The sequence below is a fragment of the Triticum urartu genome, chromosome 7 (genome assembly GCF_003073215.2).
Source record: "Triticum urartu cultivar G1812 chromosome 7, Tu2.1, whole genome shotgun sequence".
Classification (NCBI taxonomy): Eukaryota; Viridiplantae; Streptophyta; class Magnoliopsida; order Poales; family Poaceae; genus Triticum; species Triticum urartu.
Window position 1 is genome coordinate 299,511,547 of NC_053028.1, and position 18,415 is coordinate 299,529,961.

Below are 18,415 nucleotides of genomic sequence, written 5' to 3' on the forward strand. Positions count from 1 at the left end.
TGAATAGATATAGATGAGGTAGAGTGGATGAGCATCACAGAGTGCAGAGTTTTTGCAAAACAAATGAGTCAAAAACTTAGTTTTAGTTCTCCACAGAAAGCATTTCGGAGCTACCGATTTGTTAAACTCGGTGACACCAAAGCAACTTTTGGAGTCTAAACTAGTGAACTCGGTAAGATCGAGTCACAGTTTGGTGACTCTGAGATTGCTAGGGTTTCATAGAGAGTTGAACTCGGTCACACCGATTTGCAACGTTCGGTCAGACCGAAAAGTGCAAGTGCTATGGCCTAGGCCAAATCGGTGAGACCGATTTCTACACACTACTTAAAAAGACACATCCGTGACATTTTGGGCCGAACGAAAAAAATTTATGTCATACTTATGACACTTCTATGACAATAATTGTGACAAAATCCGGTATCATCATAGATGTGGTGGGCTCCTACTTCTATGACAAAAGATCATGACAGAAAATGGGTTTTTCGTCCTGGGCGGGCCGGAGAAGCAGCTGCATGACATTCTTTGGGCCGTCCATGACAGAAAAAACCGTGGTAGAAGCGAGGGCGAGGAAAATATCGAGGTGTTCCGGGTTACGGTGGGTGGTCGGGGCCAAGCGATGTGCGTTTCTCTCGTACACGCACGCACGTGGGTGCGAGGCATTGGGCTCTAACTGAACTTGAGCGAGGCATTGGGCTCTAACTGAACCTGAGCGATTGCACTGCAGGCTACGCATTACTGAAACCGAGCGATCGATCGATGGTTGTTAACTAAACCCGATCGAGCGATTCCTTCGCTACTGCTGCTAACTGAAGCCGATCGATGCTGCCTCTGGATGAATAGTGAGCGTTGCTGGGGGGGTTTGGATGAACAGTTCCTAGTGTGGGTGGATGAACAGGACCCTGTGGTGTTGTCTTTGGATGAACAGGACCCCGATCGATCAAGCCGGTTGGGGCTGGATGAACAGGACCCCGTGAAGGGCTGATGAACAGGACGACCCCGTGGAGGGCTGGATGAACAGTAGACGGTGGAGGGATGGATGAACAGTAGCCCGTGGAGAGTGATGGTTGCCGGTGGAGTAGCGCGCGGTGGAGGCTGGATGAACAGGAGCCCGTGGATGAACAGTCGCAGGTGGAGGCTGGAGGAGGTCGACGGTGGATGAACAATAGCCCGTGGAGGCTGGAGGGGGTCGACGGTGGAGATGAACAGTATCCCATGGAGTCCCGTTTTGTGGTACGCCACACCCCTCCCGATGAACAGGACCCCCGTTTCGACCGTAGCGCTCCAACACAAGTCCGTTTCCTCCGTTTTGCGGTACGCCACACCCCTCCCGATCAACAGGACCCCGTTTCAATCGTAGGAGGTCTGTTTCCTCCGTTTTGCGGTACGCCAGACCCCTCCCGATGAACATGATCCCGTTCTGAATGTGGACGGTCAAACACAAGGTCGTTTCCTCCGTTGTGCAGTATGCCAGGCCTCGTTTCCATCGGCTATCCATCCAAGCCGGTTGGCTCCCACGCGTTCCGTTGCCTCCCGATGAACACGACGCATTCAGTTGCCTCCCCATGAACACGATGATGACGCAGTTTCTCCGTTCCGACCAGCCATGTACACGAGCCCTGGGCGTACATATGCGTGAGTAGGTGTTCGAGACCCTACCCGTCTGTACGTACGTGGTCGTATTTTCTTTCTTGCACACTAGCCGATGTACATATGTGTGCATGCTACGTGCGCGCCTCTACTACGACACGTGCGCGCTTCTACATCGACCAGTATGTACGTACACGTTCGCGGCCAAAATGACAACGCTACGTACGCTTCGACCAGGTGAGTCCCGACTGTCAGGCACTTCCTTGCGTGCGAAGATGTAGCTGGTGGGTCCCAGTAGTCAGGGGGCGAATCGTTTATTTTGCCCGGACGCACTTCCTTGCATGTGAAGATATAGCTGGTAGGTCCCAGCAGTCAGGGGGGAACTTTTTTTCGCGAAATACGGTTGCCCGTCCGGTGGGTCCCTGCTATCAGGTGGAGGAATCATTATTTTTCGCGTAATGAGGAGGCACTTCCTTGCTGCGGCTGTGGACCCAGCTGCCAGCCTCTCCATGTACAGTCCACGTCCGATGGAAGTCGTTCCTTGACCATGTTGACCATGCCGCGCCGAGAGCACCAGGGCGGTGGACGACGGTGAGGCCTAGGAAGGGGACGACGCGGAGCCGGGGAAGACGCGACAGTGGATGACCACACATAGAGGAGTATGAGGGTTCATTGGTTCGCTGCTGTGTGAGGCTGCCATCGCCGCAGAATACAGGGTGTGTGGGTGAGTAGAGGGATGGTCTGGCCAGTGGTGAGAGTAGTAGGGGGCGGTGAGGCCTCCGCGGCATCGCAGCCGGGCACAGGAGGCAGGAGCACGAGGCACGACCGGCGCTGGTTTGGGCGGCTGGAGCAAGAAGACTAGAGGTTGAAGAAGCACTACGACCGTTGGATGGACATCATATGGTCACTGGAGCTAGAATCGTGCATATTGGCTAAGTTGACAAAGCCCTCCATCCCCGTCAACTTAGTACGCCCACAAGTCCGTGTCCCACTATACTGGGTCCCAGCTAGCAGGGGGAGTATTCATTTTTTGTGCGTAATAAGGAGGCACTTCCTTGCGTGCGAAGATATAGCTGGTGGGTCCGAGCTGTCAGCGGCGGTAATGTTTTTTTCGTGAAATACAGAGGCCCTTTCGGTGGGTCCCATATGTCAGGTGGAGGAATCATTACTTTGCGCGTAATAAGGAGGCATTTCCTTACGTGCGGCCGTGGACCCAGCTGTCAGCCTCTCCACGTACAGTCCACTTCAGATACATGTCGGTCGTTGATCACGTTGACTAGGCCGCGCCGAGAGCACCAGGGCGGTGGACGACGGCGAGGCCTGGGAAGGGAAAGACACGGAGCCAGGGAAGACTCAATAGTTGTTTCCCACGCGGAGGGGAGTACGACTGTACAAGGGTTTACTGGTTCGTCTACCGTCGTCGAAGAATAACAGCAGGTGTGGGTGAGTAGAGGGTTGGCTACACCAGCGATGGGAGTACGGTGGGGCGGTGAGGGCTGTGCGGCAGCACAGCCGGCCGCGGGGAGGAGGGAGCAGGCAGTCCCGCTAGCGCTTGTTTGAGTGGCTGGAGCAGGAAGAGCAGAGATTGAAGAAGCACGACAGCCGTTGGATGGACATACAACCCATCTGCCATTATTTCTAATAATTTACAACCCATTTTCTAATTCTTAAGGTTTTTTTGGATCCCATATTGTTTTTGTTAGCATTACAGCCCATATTGTGGCCACGGTTAAAAAGTTATACGAAATTGTGCATATTTCGGTGTTGTACGAACTGTTTTTAATCCCGAAATTTCGAGTCACATTCAAACTGATTTAAAATAAATAAATGTATATCAATATAAAATCCAACAAATTTTTCCACGCATAAAAATCAACGCAATTTAAAATCTCGAAATGAAAAGAAAAAATTTGAAACTAATTGCCGGTTTGATGTATTTTTAAAATGTACATCCCATTTCTCATTACTGATAGGCCATTTTCTCGGCCAGCCGAATGAAGCTCTCCTCGTCTTGAAAGATTTGCAGACCTACAGGCCTGACAAAGCGACTTACTTGGCAAATCGCAAAAAACCGGGCTAGCCATTTTCACAAAGAAAAAAAACTACTAGGCTGGTCTGTGATAAACATAAAAAAGAAGGTTGTCTAGACAGGCCAGAGTGCCCCGCACAGCCCAGTTGACACCCTGCTTCCGTCTCAAAAACAAATTAGATAAATGCCACTCCAATTATGGCGATTCATAAAAATGCCACTGCAATTTCCAAACTTTGAAAAATGCCACTGCAATTTTTGCAAACTTTGGAAAACGCCACTGCAATTTGCAAACTTTGAAAAACGCACTCCAGACTTTGAAAAGTGCCACTTGAAATGGCATGAAATGGCATTTTCAAGATTTGGAAATTGCAGTGGCATTTCTCGGAAACACTAGATTTGGAGTGGCATTTTTCAAATTAACCCAAAACAAAAATAACTGGGCGAGCTGCTGAAATCCTTCTTGCTACGTCTTGAGCTTGTGTTGGTTTTCCCCAAAGAGGAAGGGATGATGCAGCAGAGTAGCGTAAGTATTTTCCTCAGTTTTTCAGAACCAAGGTATCAATCCAGTAGGAGACCACGCTCAAGTCCCTCGTACCTGCACAAGACGATAGCTACTCGCAACCAACGCGATTAGGCGTTGTCAATCCCTTCACGGTCACTTACAAGAGTGAGATCTGATAGATATAATATTTTTGGTATAAAGATGCAAAGTAAAAAGTAAAGACAAAGTAAAAAAGCAAAGCAAGATTAAAGTGATGGAGATTGATATGATGAAAATAGACCCGGGGGCCATAGGTTTCACTAGTGGCTTCTCTCAAGAGCAGAAGTATTCTACGATGGGTGAACAAATTACTGTTGAGCAATTGACAGAATTGAGCATAGTTATGAGAATATCTAGGCATGATCATGTATATAGGCATCACGTCCGTGACAAGTAGATCGAAACGATTCTGCATCTACTACTATTACTCCACTCATCGACTGCTATCCAGCATGCATCTAGAGTATTAAGTTAAAAACAGAGTAACGCCTTAAGCAAGATGACATGATGTAGAGAGATAAATTCATGCAATATGAAATAAACCCCATCTTGTTATCCTCGATGGCAACGATACAATACGTGCCTTGCTGCCCCTTCTATCACTGGGAAGGACACCACAAGATCGAACCCAAAGCTAAGCACTTCTCCCATGGCAAGAACTACCAATCTAGTTGGCCAAACCAAAAGGATAATTCAAGAGACTTGCAAAGATAACCAATCATACATAAAAGAATTCAGAGAAGATTCAACTATTATTCATAGATAGACTTGATCATAAACCCACAATTCATCGGTCTCAACAAACACACCGAAAAAAGAAGATTACATCGAATAGATCTCCACAAGAGATGGGGAGAACTTTGTATCGAGATTCAAAGAGAGAGAAGAAGCCATCTAGCTACTAACTATGGACCCGAAGGTCTGAGGTAAACTACTCACACTTCATCGGAGAGGCTATGATGATGTAGAAGCCCTCCGTGATGACGGCCCTCTTCCGGCGGAGCTCCGGAACAGGCCCCAAGATGGGATCTCGTGGATACAGAAAGTTGTGGTGGTGGAATTAGGTTTTTGGCTCCTGTTCTGATCGTTTGGGGGTACGTGTGTATATATATGAGGAAGAAGTACGCCGGAGGAGCAACGAGGGTCCCACGAGGTAGGGGGGCGCGCCCCCCACCCTCGTGACCGCCTCTTTTGTTCCTTGGAGTAGGGTCCAAGTCTCCTGGATCACGTTCGGTGAGAAAATCACGTTCCCGAAGATTTTATTCCGTTTGGACTCTGTTTGATATTGCGTTTCTTCAAAACACTGAAATAGACAAAAAACAGCAATTCTGGGCTGGGCCACCGGTTAATAGGTTAGTCCCAAAAATAATATAAAAGTGGAAAATAAAGCCCAATATAGTCCAAAATAGTAGATAATATAGCATGGAGCAATCAAAAATTATAGATACGTTGGAGACGTATCAGGCATCCCCAAGCTTAATTTCTGCTCGTCCTCGAGTAGGTAAATGATAAAAAGAGAATTTTTGATGCGGAGTGCTACTTGGCATAATTTCAATGCAAATCTTCTTAATTGTGGTATGAATATTCAGATTAGAAAGATTCAAGACAAAAGTTTATATTGACATAAAAAATAATAATACTTCAAGCATACTAACAAAGCAATTATGTCTTCTCAAAATAACATGGCCAAAGAAAGTTATCCCAACAAAATCATATAGTCTGGCTATGCTCCATCTTCACCACACAAAGTATTTAAATCATGCACAACCCCGATGACAAACCAAGCAATTGTTTCATACTCTAACTTTTTCAAAACTTTTTCAATCTTCACGCAATACATGAGCGTGAGCCATGGATATAGCACTATAGGTGGAATAGAATGGTGGTTGTGGAGAAGACAAAAAGGAGGGGAAGATAGTCTCACATCAACTAGGCGTATCAACGGGCTATGGAGATGCCCATCAATAGATATCAATGTGAGTGAGTAGGGATTGCCATGCAACGGATGCACTAGAGCTATAAATGTATGAAAGCTCAACAAAAGAAACTAGTGGGTGTGCATCCAACTTGCTTGCTCACGAAGACCTAGGGCAATTTGAGGAAGCCCATTATTGGAATATACAAGCCAAGTTCTATAATGTAAAATTTCCACTAGTATATGAAAGTGACAACATATGAGACTCTCTATATGAAGAACATGGTGCTACTTTGAAGCACAATATATGAGACTTGCTATATCATGGTGCTACTTTGAAGCACAAGTGTGGAAAAAAAGATAGTAGCATTGCCTCATTTTCTTTTTTTGGGCCTTCTTTTTTTGGCCTTTCTCTCTTTTTTATTGGGACAATGCTCTATTGAATGATGATCATCACACTTTTATTTATTTACAACTCGATGATTACAACTTGATTCTAAAACAAAGTATGACTCTATATGGATGCCTCCGGCGGTGTACCGGGATATGCAATGAATCAAGAGTGACAAGTATGAAGAAATTATGAACGGTGGCTTTGCCACAAATACTATGTCAACTACATGATCATGCTAAGCAATATGACAATGATGAATGTGTCATGATGAACTAGATGGTGGAAAGTTGCATGGCAATATATCTCGGAATGGCTATGAAAATGCCATAATAGGTAGGTATGGTGGCTGTTTTGAGAAAGGTATATGGTACGTGTATGATACCGGCGAAAGGTGCGCGGTATTAGAGAGGCTAGCAAAGGTGGAAGGGTGAGAGTGCGTATAATCCATGGACTCAACATTAGTCATAAAGAACTCATATACCTATTCCAAAAGTCTAGAAGTTATCAAAGCAAAGTATTATGCGCATGCTCCTAGGGGGATAGATTGATAGGAAAAGACCATCGCTCATCCCCGACTACCACTCATAAGGAAGACAATCAATAAATAAATCATGCTCCGACTTTGTTACATAACGGTTCACCATACATGCATGCTACGGGAATCACAAACCTTAACACAAGTATTCTTTAAATTCACAACTACTCAACTAGCATGACTTTAATATTATCACCTCCATATCTCAAAACAATTATCATGCTTCAATCTTTTCTTAGTATTCAACACACTCAAAAGAAAGTTTCACAAATCTTGAATACCAAGCATATTATTATTAAGCAAATTACCATGCTATTAAGAAAATCTCAAAATAATTTAAGCGAAGCATGAGAGATCAATAGTTTCTTTAAAACAAATCCACCACCGGGCTCTAAAAGATCTAAGTGAAGCACATAGAGCAAAATTATAACGCTCAAAAGATATAAGTGAAGCATATAGAGCAAAACTATCTAGCTCAAAAGATACAAGTGAATCACATAGAGCAAAACTACTACGCTCAAAAGATATAAGTGAAGCACATAGAGCAAAATCATCTAGCTCAAAAGATATAAGTGAAGCACACAGAGTATTCTATCAAATTTTAATTCATGTATGGCTCTCTCAAAAGGTGTGTACAGCAAGGATGATTGTGGCATACTAAGACACAAAGACACAAATAATACAAGACGCTCCAAGCAAAACACATATCATGTTGATGAATAAAAATATAGCTCCAAGTAAATTGCCGATGGAAGTGGACGAAAGAGGGGGATGCCTTCCGGGGCATCCCCAAGCTTTGACTTTTTGGTGTCCTTGGATTATATTGGGGGTGCCATGGGAATCCCCAAGCTTAGGCTCTTGCCACTCCTTCTTCCATGATCCATCAAAAGAATTCACCCAAAACTTGAAAACTTCACAACACAAAACTCAAAATAGAAAACTCGTGAGCTCCTTTAGCGAAAGAAAACAAGAGACCACTTCAAGGTACTGTAATGAACTCATTCTTTATTTATATTAGTGTTAAACCTACTGTATTCCAACTTCTATATGGATTATAAACTATTTTACTAGTCATAGATTCATCAAAATAACCAAACAACACACGAAAAACAGAATGTGTCAAAAACAGAACAGTCTGTAGTAATCTGTAGCTAGCGCAAGATCTGGAACCCCAAAAATTCTAAAATAAATTGCTGGACGTGAGGAATTTATCTATTGATCATCTTCAAAAATAATTAACTAAATAACACTCTTCAAATAAAAATGACAGCAGTTCTCGTGAGCGCTAAAGTTTCTGTTTTTTTATAGCTAGTTTAACAAAATTTTCCCCAAGTCTTCCCAACGGTTCTACTTGGCACAAACGCTAATCTACTACCAAGAAAGAGAGGGAAAGATCCAAATAACTAGAACCGTCTATCTATTATATCCAAAGGTCTAAAACACCTCTATGTTTAACGCAACAAGGCACGCAATTAAGCCACGCCGCGCCATCGATCGCTAATCCTACCCGCCCCTTCTCAAAAAGAAAAAAAAACGCTCCCCACCCCACGCCCTGCCCCTCGCTCCTGAAACCGCACAGCCCCACGGCCCCCATCCCCCCGCGCGCACGACTCCTCGCCGCCTCTCGCTTCCTCGCCGCCCCTCGCTGCCGGGCTTGCAGCTCGCTTGGCCCGCATGGCCCTGCCGCCTCTCCCATGCCCAGCGAGCGGTTGAACTAGACAAGAGGAGAGCTGCGGCAAGCACCATGGTGCCGATCTGGCCACCCCCACCCTTGCTTACACCGGATCCGTGTCTCTCTAACCCATCTCCTGGTCCGATCCAATGGCGACCGCACTTCATCGACCTCAGGACGTCGCGAGGTCCTAGCGGCGGCGGCAGGCACCACATGGGGAGTGGAAAGATGGGGCAGCGGCGGCGTGCCAGAGTCTCTTGGGCTCCCGTCCCCTGTCATAATCAAATCACAGCCACAACCGACGAGGCTTCAGTTAACATTCCCAACTTATTGGCCAATACAACGATAATCAGGTATCTACGAATCATCAAACTGAAGTTGGCTTCTTCATCTGTATTTCTACTGTATTAGATGCAGGTATTTAGACATTTGCTTTAGTTTTTACAAACTGAAGTATGTGGACTGATTTTTTGACGTGGACTGATGCTTTAGATATTTAGGCATTCAATTGTCAAATTTGGTGTTGTCCGATTTCTGTTTGCACATAAATATTCAGTGCATGAGAAGCATGTATTGTGGCATTTCCTTCTGTCAATATTCAGTCTGAACCAATTAGGCGAACAGTTCGTGCTAATTTCTATTCATATGTGGTCTCTATGTATAGAGGCTCCAAGAAAGAAGGATGGGTGTGTAATACGTAGTCATGTCTTGGTTCATTCTTTTCCACTTAAAAAATATTTTAAGAAATCAATTAGCCTGCTTAGAAGCTGGGGACCCATGAGTGTTACTGTGCAATTCCAGCTTCCAGATTATAATGAGGATCATGGAGCTGTAGATAAAATGCAATGACTTACAATAATGTCTACTGACTTGGCAAGAGGTTTCTTATCAAACTATTCACATCTTATTTATATTTTCCATGCTATTTGAAGGTGAATAATTATCTTTCAGAATTGTGTACATTTGGTAAACTATTGTCGTTCCTACTTTAAGTTTATGTAGAGAAATTATTTTATGACACTACATCATTCAGGGAGAACATACACACAATTGTGACGAAAAAGCCCACACCTTTCAAAATCTAACTTTGACCATCAATTTAACAAACCAAATGTGGGTTATACTTAATACAGGTTATTATACCGTTGAGCTCATATTTGAGAAAAAAATAGTACTACCTTTGTGCAGAAATACTTATCGCTCAAATGGATGTATCTAAACATATTTCAGTGCTAGATACATCCGTTTGAGCGACATGAATTTCCGAAGGAGGGAGTAGTATAATTTTCAAGTCACATAAGTTGCGCTTTGAGATAGGATAAAATAAGCAGACTTGATCTCTCCCTACTCCATGTTAAAGAACTCTTATTCAGCTGATTCCCTGCTTAATGCTTGTGTTTCGTACATTCATTTAAGGAGTTGCCTCTTCATAAAAATAAGTGTTCTGTCTTTTGGGTTCTACATATCACATTGGTTTAATCTCTGTGGGGCAGAATAAATCTTGTATGTTTTACATGTGGGCTGATACACAGAAGTCATTTTCACATCTTTATTCTGGCAAGCTTTACTATTATAACTTGATAGCATGTGAAATTTTGGATAATTGCAGCGCCTCACCCCGCTCCACTCCATGCCAGCCCAACAGTCATGTTATTGAACACTGGAGAGAAACCGAGCACCACTTTTCACTTGAATTAGAAACGCCAAAGGTTTGGGATTATGCTCGTGACGGCTACGTCCATCATGTATTATGTCCAAAGCAGATGCCATGTGTTGATATGTAATGGTGGTGCAGTAATGGATGAAGCTCTATTGAACATGAAAGTTAAGATGTAATCTATGGTATGTTTCTGTGCATTTTCTTTGACAAATCTGCTCCTTCTCTCTTTTAGATTGTCGGAGAGTACAATGATCTGATCGACGTTTATTATCAGCTTATAAGTTCATTGTGACTCTGGTTTTGAGATAATGTACTACCGATATAAGTCACTTCTACTAGAAATCAAATAGAATTAATTATAAGTTTCTACTACTACATGATACGCTCTGAACGTTACACCAAAGCTTGATAAGTGCACTGAAGAGAAGCATTTTCTTGATGAAGTTGTTCCATTTTTTAACTTCTGTAGGCATAAAGAAAATCTGGACACTTTGGTTTAGCAGTGAAGTTGTCTCATGCCATTGTAATTTATATTAGTGATTTTGAAAAAACAAAGTTGCATGTGCCGGCTAATTTTGCATGTGTGCATTTTCTTGTAACTTATATACCTTTCTTTTTTGCTCTTTTAGGAAAACCATAGGATGATTTCAGAATCACCATGGGTTGAAAGAGCAGCTGGCTATCACGCGATGGCCGATTCTGTGGACGTGACTTGGAGCGTCAGAAGGTTTTCGCTATGTTTGATATGATTTCCTTTCAAATTGAAATGTGGTTTTTTTCTTTATCCGAGTAGGCAATTTTCGTTAGCGAAGTTGGTGACTCAAAATGGAAGAAAACATGGTAGGCAGTGTGATGATTGATTTTTGATTTTCGTGTTGGGGCGACATGATTGATGTTGGTATCATTGGGCCAGCCTTCGGTTCTTCCAAAAAATGGAGCGATCCTGGTTTAGTATTCCTGTATTTTCTAAGATGTGAAGTCCTGCATATTCTTGAGGTTTTATCCATTAGAACATTGAATGATATCCTTGGGCAAGTGCGTATAATTTTGTTTATTTACAGTGGGATTCAGGTGAGACCGCGATAGATATACCATTCCATCTGATTAGTTTCATGCCTCCCTGTCAGAGATTACAGGCAAAAATCACTGATTGATGATAACATTTGGAGCTGTTGGTTTTTCGCCGGTTTGTCTGCGTTATGATTTTGGGTAGTTTGTTTGCACACTGAAATCTGGTATATGAATAATTGTAATGAAATTATATCAGAGATTCAGAGCTGCCTAATTTATAGCATAGAGCCATTAGATGTCATATCCTGGAATTTAACTAATGTCCTTGACTTTTGAGTGTGTTTCTAGGTAACAATTGGAAAGAAATTGACCGTCGACCTTCATTTTAGTTAAGTTTGTTAATAAGTTGAGGGTGTGTAAGGGGTTAGATGAAGTATGCCATATTTCAAAAATGGTAATTATCCCAATTAAAAAGATTTTCACTGTGTTCTTGGAAACTTGCTTAACGTACTGAAGAATTTTCCTCTTATCAAGCGAATACTGGAATTGACACTCTATTGTAGCAATCCTGGTGGCTGCAACTTTGCATATATAGTATGCTGAATCCTGGATTCCTGGTATGACAGTCCATATTTACTCTTTCACTTTTGGTGATAAGATACTCTATTTATCGTTCTAGAGCTAATAAACTTGTCATTGTTTGGTGATTAGCTTATGCTTGCCATTTTTTGTCATCACTCATTAGTTAGTTTGCCCTCTTAGGAGAACTTGTGATATGAAGTTCAATACAAAGCAGAGCAAAAGATAGATAGATAACATGAGCTAACATTTGATTGATGTACTATCAGGTGTCAAGATCCATTGGTGATATTTACTTGAAGAAGCCGGAGTACAACATGGACCGAATATTTCAGAAAATTGGCCTTGTTATTGCATTGAAGAGGCTAGCTCTTACCGCTGAACCACAAATTCATGTTCGCAAGCTCAAACCAATTGACCACTTTCTGATATTTGCCTACGATGGTCTTTGAGAGCATCTCAGCGAGGCTGCTGCTGTGCAAATTGTCTTTAAGAACCCGAGAATGGTAGGTTCTAATATATCAGTACCATTTTACCATCCCACCATGGGGGTTTTATTCTACATATGAATGACCTGTTAGACAGATGAAATAATGCCAAGGTTTTGTGAAATAATTTGTGCATGGTATAGCAAACCGATTAGTCCATGTTTCCTTGAAAGAGGCCATGAAGACGATAGAGCGGGGTGTGTCGCGCCATTTCCATGACGGCATCAACGTCATTTTGTGTACCTCAACAGGCAAGGGGGTCGCCATCAAACCAGGGTCATGGACTCGAGCAGCAACAACACCAGTGCTCCCGTCGACATCTACTCCTACAGCTCCTTCCAATCTGTGCAGCCACGACAGGCTTACCATAACCCCGGTTAGTAGTTTTTCTCTTGCACAGTGCTAATTATAAAATGGTATGGAAAGTTAAAATTCATCTTAAGATGATGATTTTTCTGTGGCAACTTCTGATAGGGGCTAAGGTGTCCCGATGTTTCGATGAGATGGTGGCTATCGTTTTCTGTGGGAGTCGACCTTGACGATCCGACTACGAACGTGCGAGACGTCGCGCCTTAGCAATCGCTAAACCAACTTCCGAGGGTTATTGACCACGCCGGAGCACGATCAACCTGACCACGAGGGTCTGTTTCCTGCGAGCAAACGAAGAACAAGCAAGAAACTGAGATTGCAATCGGGATATTGCGAATATAAGATGAAAGCTTTATTGATCAAGGTGGGGTTCTGTGACGTCTTGGTCTGGTCGTTGGACACAAACGAAGTACGCGAAGTTGCAGCTATGGCGAACTTTTAATCTAAACAAAACTCAAAGTCTAAACGACGCTCTAAGGGCTGTATATATGGAGGAAGAGTGGGGAATTTCGTGGCCCTTGAGGATGGGGTCTAAAACCAACCCTAACTCTTGTTTCCCCACACATACGGACTCTAAAAATAGTCTATACTTAAGTATTTCGAAATTACATGGGCCTGGCCTATTAATAAGGTGACGCAGCACCTAGAATAGCCTATGGACGAATATTATGAAGTGGCATTTTGTATATTTCGTCTAAGGCTTCATGCACTCCTTATGGCGGCTTCAAAATCCTGAAATCATCACTTGTAACTCCGTTCTTGATCCCCTTGCGCATGCCATCAACTTCATGCGTGTTCTTGCTCCAACGTTCATCCTTCTTCAAGCTAGGCCCTTCATTTGTAAGCAAAACAAATGTATCCAATTTAGGCAGCATCATAATCTCATGAACATTAGAATTATTACCAAGAAATGAAAGTATCTGCTAATTTAATTGGCGTGCGCGAGTTCTAGTAATTGGTCCAGTATATGTAACAGTAGGGGCTGTGGGTGTAACAATGGTATTGATGTCCTCATCATCCTCCCCTTCTTGACTAAAGCGCATCTTCCTCACCCAAATAAGGCTTCAAATCTGCAATGTTAAAAGTGGGACTAACCCCAAAATCTACAGGTAGCTCAAGTTTATATGCATTATCATTTATTTTCTCTAACACCTTAAAAGGACCATCAGCACGTGGCATTAGCTTTGATTTGCGCAGATTAGGAAATCTATCTTTACGCAAATGTAACCAAACAAGATCTCCAGGCGCAAACACAACATGTTCTCTACCCTTATCTCCAGCAAGTTTATATTTAGCATTCATACGCTCAATGTTTTCCTTAGTTAACTCATGCATTTTTAAAATCAATTCAGAACGTTTTTTAGCATCAAAATTAACCTTCTCTGAAGATGGAAGAGGCAACAAATCAATAGGTGCACGAGGTAGGAAACCATACACAATTTCAAAAGGGTACATCTTAGTAGTAGAATGCAATGAACGATTATAAGCAAATTCAATATGAGGCAAGCATTCTTCCCACATTTTCTTGTTATTCTTCAAAACAGCCCTAAGCATAGTAGACAATGTTTGATGAGGACATCAATACCATTGTTACACCCACAACCCCTACTGTTATATATACTGGACCAATTACTAGAGCTCGCGCACGCCAATTAAATTACCAGGTACTTTCGTTTCTTGGTAATGATTCTAATGTTCATGAGATTATGATGCTGCCTAAATTGGATACATTTGTTTTGCTTACAAATGAAGGGCCTAGCTTAGAAAAGGATGAATATTGGAGTAAGAACACGCATGGAGTTGATGGCATGCGCAAGGGGATCAAGAACGGAGTTACAAGTGATGATTTCAGGACTTTGAAGCCGCCATAAGGAGTGCATGAAGCCTTGGACGAAATATACAAGATGCCACTTCATAATATTCGTCCATAGGCTATTCTAGGTTCTGCGTCACCTTATTAATGGGCCAGGCCCATGTAATTTCGAAATACTTAAGTATAGGCTATTTTTAGAGTCCGTATGTGTGGGGAAACAAGAGTTAGGGTTGGTTTCGGACCCCACCCTTAAGGGCCACGAAATTCCCCCCTCTTCCTCCATATATACAGCCCTTAGGGCGTCGTTTAGACTTTGAGTTTTGTTTAGATTAAAAGTTCGCCATAGCTGCAACTTCGCGTACTTCGTTTGTGTCCAACGACCAGACCAAGACGTCACAGAACCCCACCTTGATCAATAAAGCTTTCATCTTATATTCGCAATATCCCGATTGCAATCTCAGTTTCTTACTTGTTCTTCGTTTGCTCGCAGGAAACAGACCCTCGTGGTCAGGTTGATCGTGCTCCGGCGTGGTCAATAACCCTCGGAAGTTGGTTTAGCGATTGCTAAGGCGCGACGTCTCGCACGTTCGTAGTCGGATCGTCAAGGTCGACTCCCACAGAAAACGATAGCCACCATCTCATCGAAACATCGGGACACCTTAGCCCCTATCAAGTGGTATCAGATTTCCTGGTTGCTCGGTGAGATTTTTACAGTTTTTCGTAGATTAGATCGAGTCTGTTCTTCATACCTACAGTCCACGAAAAAAAAGCCACAAAAAAAATTAGGGTTAGTTCATCACATCCAAACCAATCCGAGCCTTTGCATAATCTTTTTAGCGTTTTTGCTTTGTTGAATTTGCGGTTGCATCGTCGTGTCAAGTTGCTGGTCTTAGAGTCTAGTCTTTTAGAGTTTCGAGTTCTGGTCATAAGTTGTCACGCCGCCGCCGCACCATCATCATCGCCCATCTACCACTTTTGCTTATCCGCCATCGCTCTAAATCCATATCCATATACCACCACCAATCCGTATCCATATACCACCACCAATCTGTATCCATATACCACCATCGCTACCACATACCACCACCGCTGCCATATACCACAACCATATATCCACCACCAATCCGAATTCTTCTCATATTAGGTTTGTTCTTGAGATCAATCTAAATTCCGAGTCGTGTTTCCTTACCTGCGTAGGTCTCGGAAAAAAAAGACCCCCGGGCAGTTTTTAGGCCAAAATTTTCACGGTTAATTTTTTCCCTATCCTATTTTTAGGCTTTTCTGAGTCTTTTGAGCCACGTGCTATCATAGTGATTTTTTGTCGCACTTTTTCATCGTCGCTGCCCTGATTTCCGAAAAAAAAGTGAATTTTTTTTCGTGCCCATCCTATCAATTTGACGAGGGAAGAGTTTTGAGACACTCGCCATTATAGTGATTTTTCGCAAAAAATAGAGCGCAAAAAAAAAGGAGCGCAAAAAAAAGAGCGAAAAAAAGTTCCAGAGTGTGCTTTTCCCTTATTTACGTGCAGCGCCGTGATTTTGTTAGTGTTCTAGGCTCGCGTCTCTAGCACGGTCTAGCCTAGGACCAGCACAGTACCGTCGTTGAGCGTTTATTCAACTTTGCATCTTTGAATTGATTATTGCTGACCCTTTTTGCTACCATACTATAAGCCTTTCCAGCTCCACATACATCTACGTCGTGCGTTTGACTCTCCCTGGCAATCGCTCTATCCAAGCTTTTGAGAGTTTTTGACTACAACGGTTGCCGATCACCGCCTGCTGCTGGGTAAGAACTGGTAAGAATTTGAGATTTTCTTGACGGATTTGTGACACCCGCCACCACCACCACTTGTTAGTAGTCTGTAGGATCATATTCTTGTGTGTTTCTATTGCTGCTAACCATGCCAGGATCACAAGCCGACGAGACTGACTGGGAGAACTTGACGAACAAGGAGCTTCATGATACGTTTCAGCAAATGATGAATGGACAGGTGCAAGATGTGATAAACAGATTTGAAGAGGCCATGGAGAAGATAGATGGCATGGAGAAGACATTTGAAACAAAGCTCGATAACAAGTTTGCTGAATTGCTTTCGCGTTTTCCACCACCACCACCGGCTGCTCCTGCCGCACCTCTGCAACAACAGCAACAACTCCGACTACCTCCACGTCGGGAAACAGCCCTCCGCCGAGCGAGCCGTGTCTCTCTTCAGTTGGGCCAAACTGCTGGTGCTGCTGTTGATACTTCTGTGGCTCCTACTGCTGATTTGGAGGAGGATGCTTATGTGGGAGATTATGAGGATGAGGTTGATCAAAATCAGAACTACGTGCCACCAACAGCACAGCAACCACCAGGTCGTCCACATGCAAATAATGGCAATGGTAGAGCTCACCCTCAGGTACGAGATCATGACCATCTCCCTAAACTAAAATTGAATATTCCACCATTTGAGGGTAGATATGTTCCTGATATATATCTTACTTGGGAGTTAGAAACTGAACAATGATTTACATGTTTACAATATCCCGAGGAGAGACGTGTTCCTGCTGCTGTTTGTGCTTTCACTAGTTTTGCATGTGTTTGGTGGTCTGAGCATTGTAGATTATATCCTATTCCGGCTACTTGGGCTACTTTGAAAACTGCTATGCGTACTTGTTGGGTTCCACCATATTATCAACGTGAATTACTTCAAAAATTGCAGCGCCTAAGACAGGGAAAAAATTCTGTAGAAGAATATTATCAGGAATTACAAACTGGCATGATTAGATGTGGTATTGTTGAGGAGAATGAAGCTATGCTTGCACGTTTTATGGGTGGATTAAATAGAGAGATTCAGACGATTCTAGAGTATAAGGAGTATACTAATATCACTCGTTTATTCCATCTTGCTTGTAAAGCTGAACGTGAAGTGCAGGATCGACAGGCATTGGCGCGGACTAACTTTTCTGCAGGTCGACCTTCATCATGGACACCACGTGCATCATCTACTTCCACACGTTCTGCTACACCGGCGCCTCCGTCGGCTACCACCTCCAACCGTGATACAATAAAGCAGGCACAATCACCACTATCTGCCAAGAGCACACCTTCTGGGCCTGCAAAGAGCTCTTCTTCATCCATGGCATCAACAGGGCAAACACATGATATTATTTGTCGACATTGCAAGGGTGGAGGTCATTATGCGAGAGAATGCCCATCTAAGCGTGTGATGATTGTTACTGAGGATGGTGGGTATGAGTCCGCTAGTGACTATGATGAGGAGACTTTGGCTCTTATTACACGTGACGAACACGGTGGAGACAATTCTGATCATGAGACGCAATACATGGCTCCTGAAGATGCTGACAGGTATGAATGTTTAGTTGCTCAACGTGTTTTGAGTGTGCAGGTTACACAAGCTGAGCAAAATTAGAGGCATAATTTGTTCCATACAAAGGAAGTTGTGAAGGAACGTTCTGTTCGCGTGATCATAGATGGAGGGAGCTGCAATAACTTGGCTAGCATGAAGATGGTGGAGAAGCTATCTCTCACCACAAGACCACATCCACATCCTTACTACATCCAATGGTTCAACAACAGCGGCAAGGTTAAGGTAACACGTACTGTTCGTGTGCATTTTAGTATCTCTACATATGCTGATTATGTTGATTGTGATGTGGTACCTATGCAAGCATGTTCTTTATTACTTGGTAGACCATGGCAATTTGATAAAAATTCTGTACACCATGGTAGAAACAATCAGTATACTCTTGTTCATAACGATAAAAATATTACTTTGCTTTCTATGACTCCTGATTCCATTTTGAAAGATGATATTAA

General features: G+C 43.2%; 1 long non-coding RNA gene across 4 annotated transcripts; it reads left to right on the top strand.

Moving 5' to 3' along the window:
* The first annotated feature begins 8,538 nt into the window (after positions 1-8,538).
* Positions 8,539-13,001, top strand: LOC125519866. Of its 4 annotated transcripts, XR_007288352.1 has the most exons (7): positions 8,539-9,029; positions 10,286-10,518; positions 10,966-11,801; positions 11,882-11,964; positions 12,196-12,432; positions 12,558-12,790; positions 12,889-12,949. It is a non-coding gene; the product is annotated as an uncharacterized LOC125519866 (long non-coding RNA). The 4 variants fall into 4 exon arrangements; XR_007288349.1 differs by having other exon boundaries at positions 10,966-11,964; XR_007288351.1 differs by having other exon boundaries at positions 11,882-12,432.
* Positions 13,002-18,415: the final 5,414 nt, after the last annotated feature.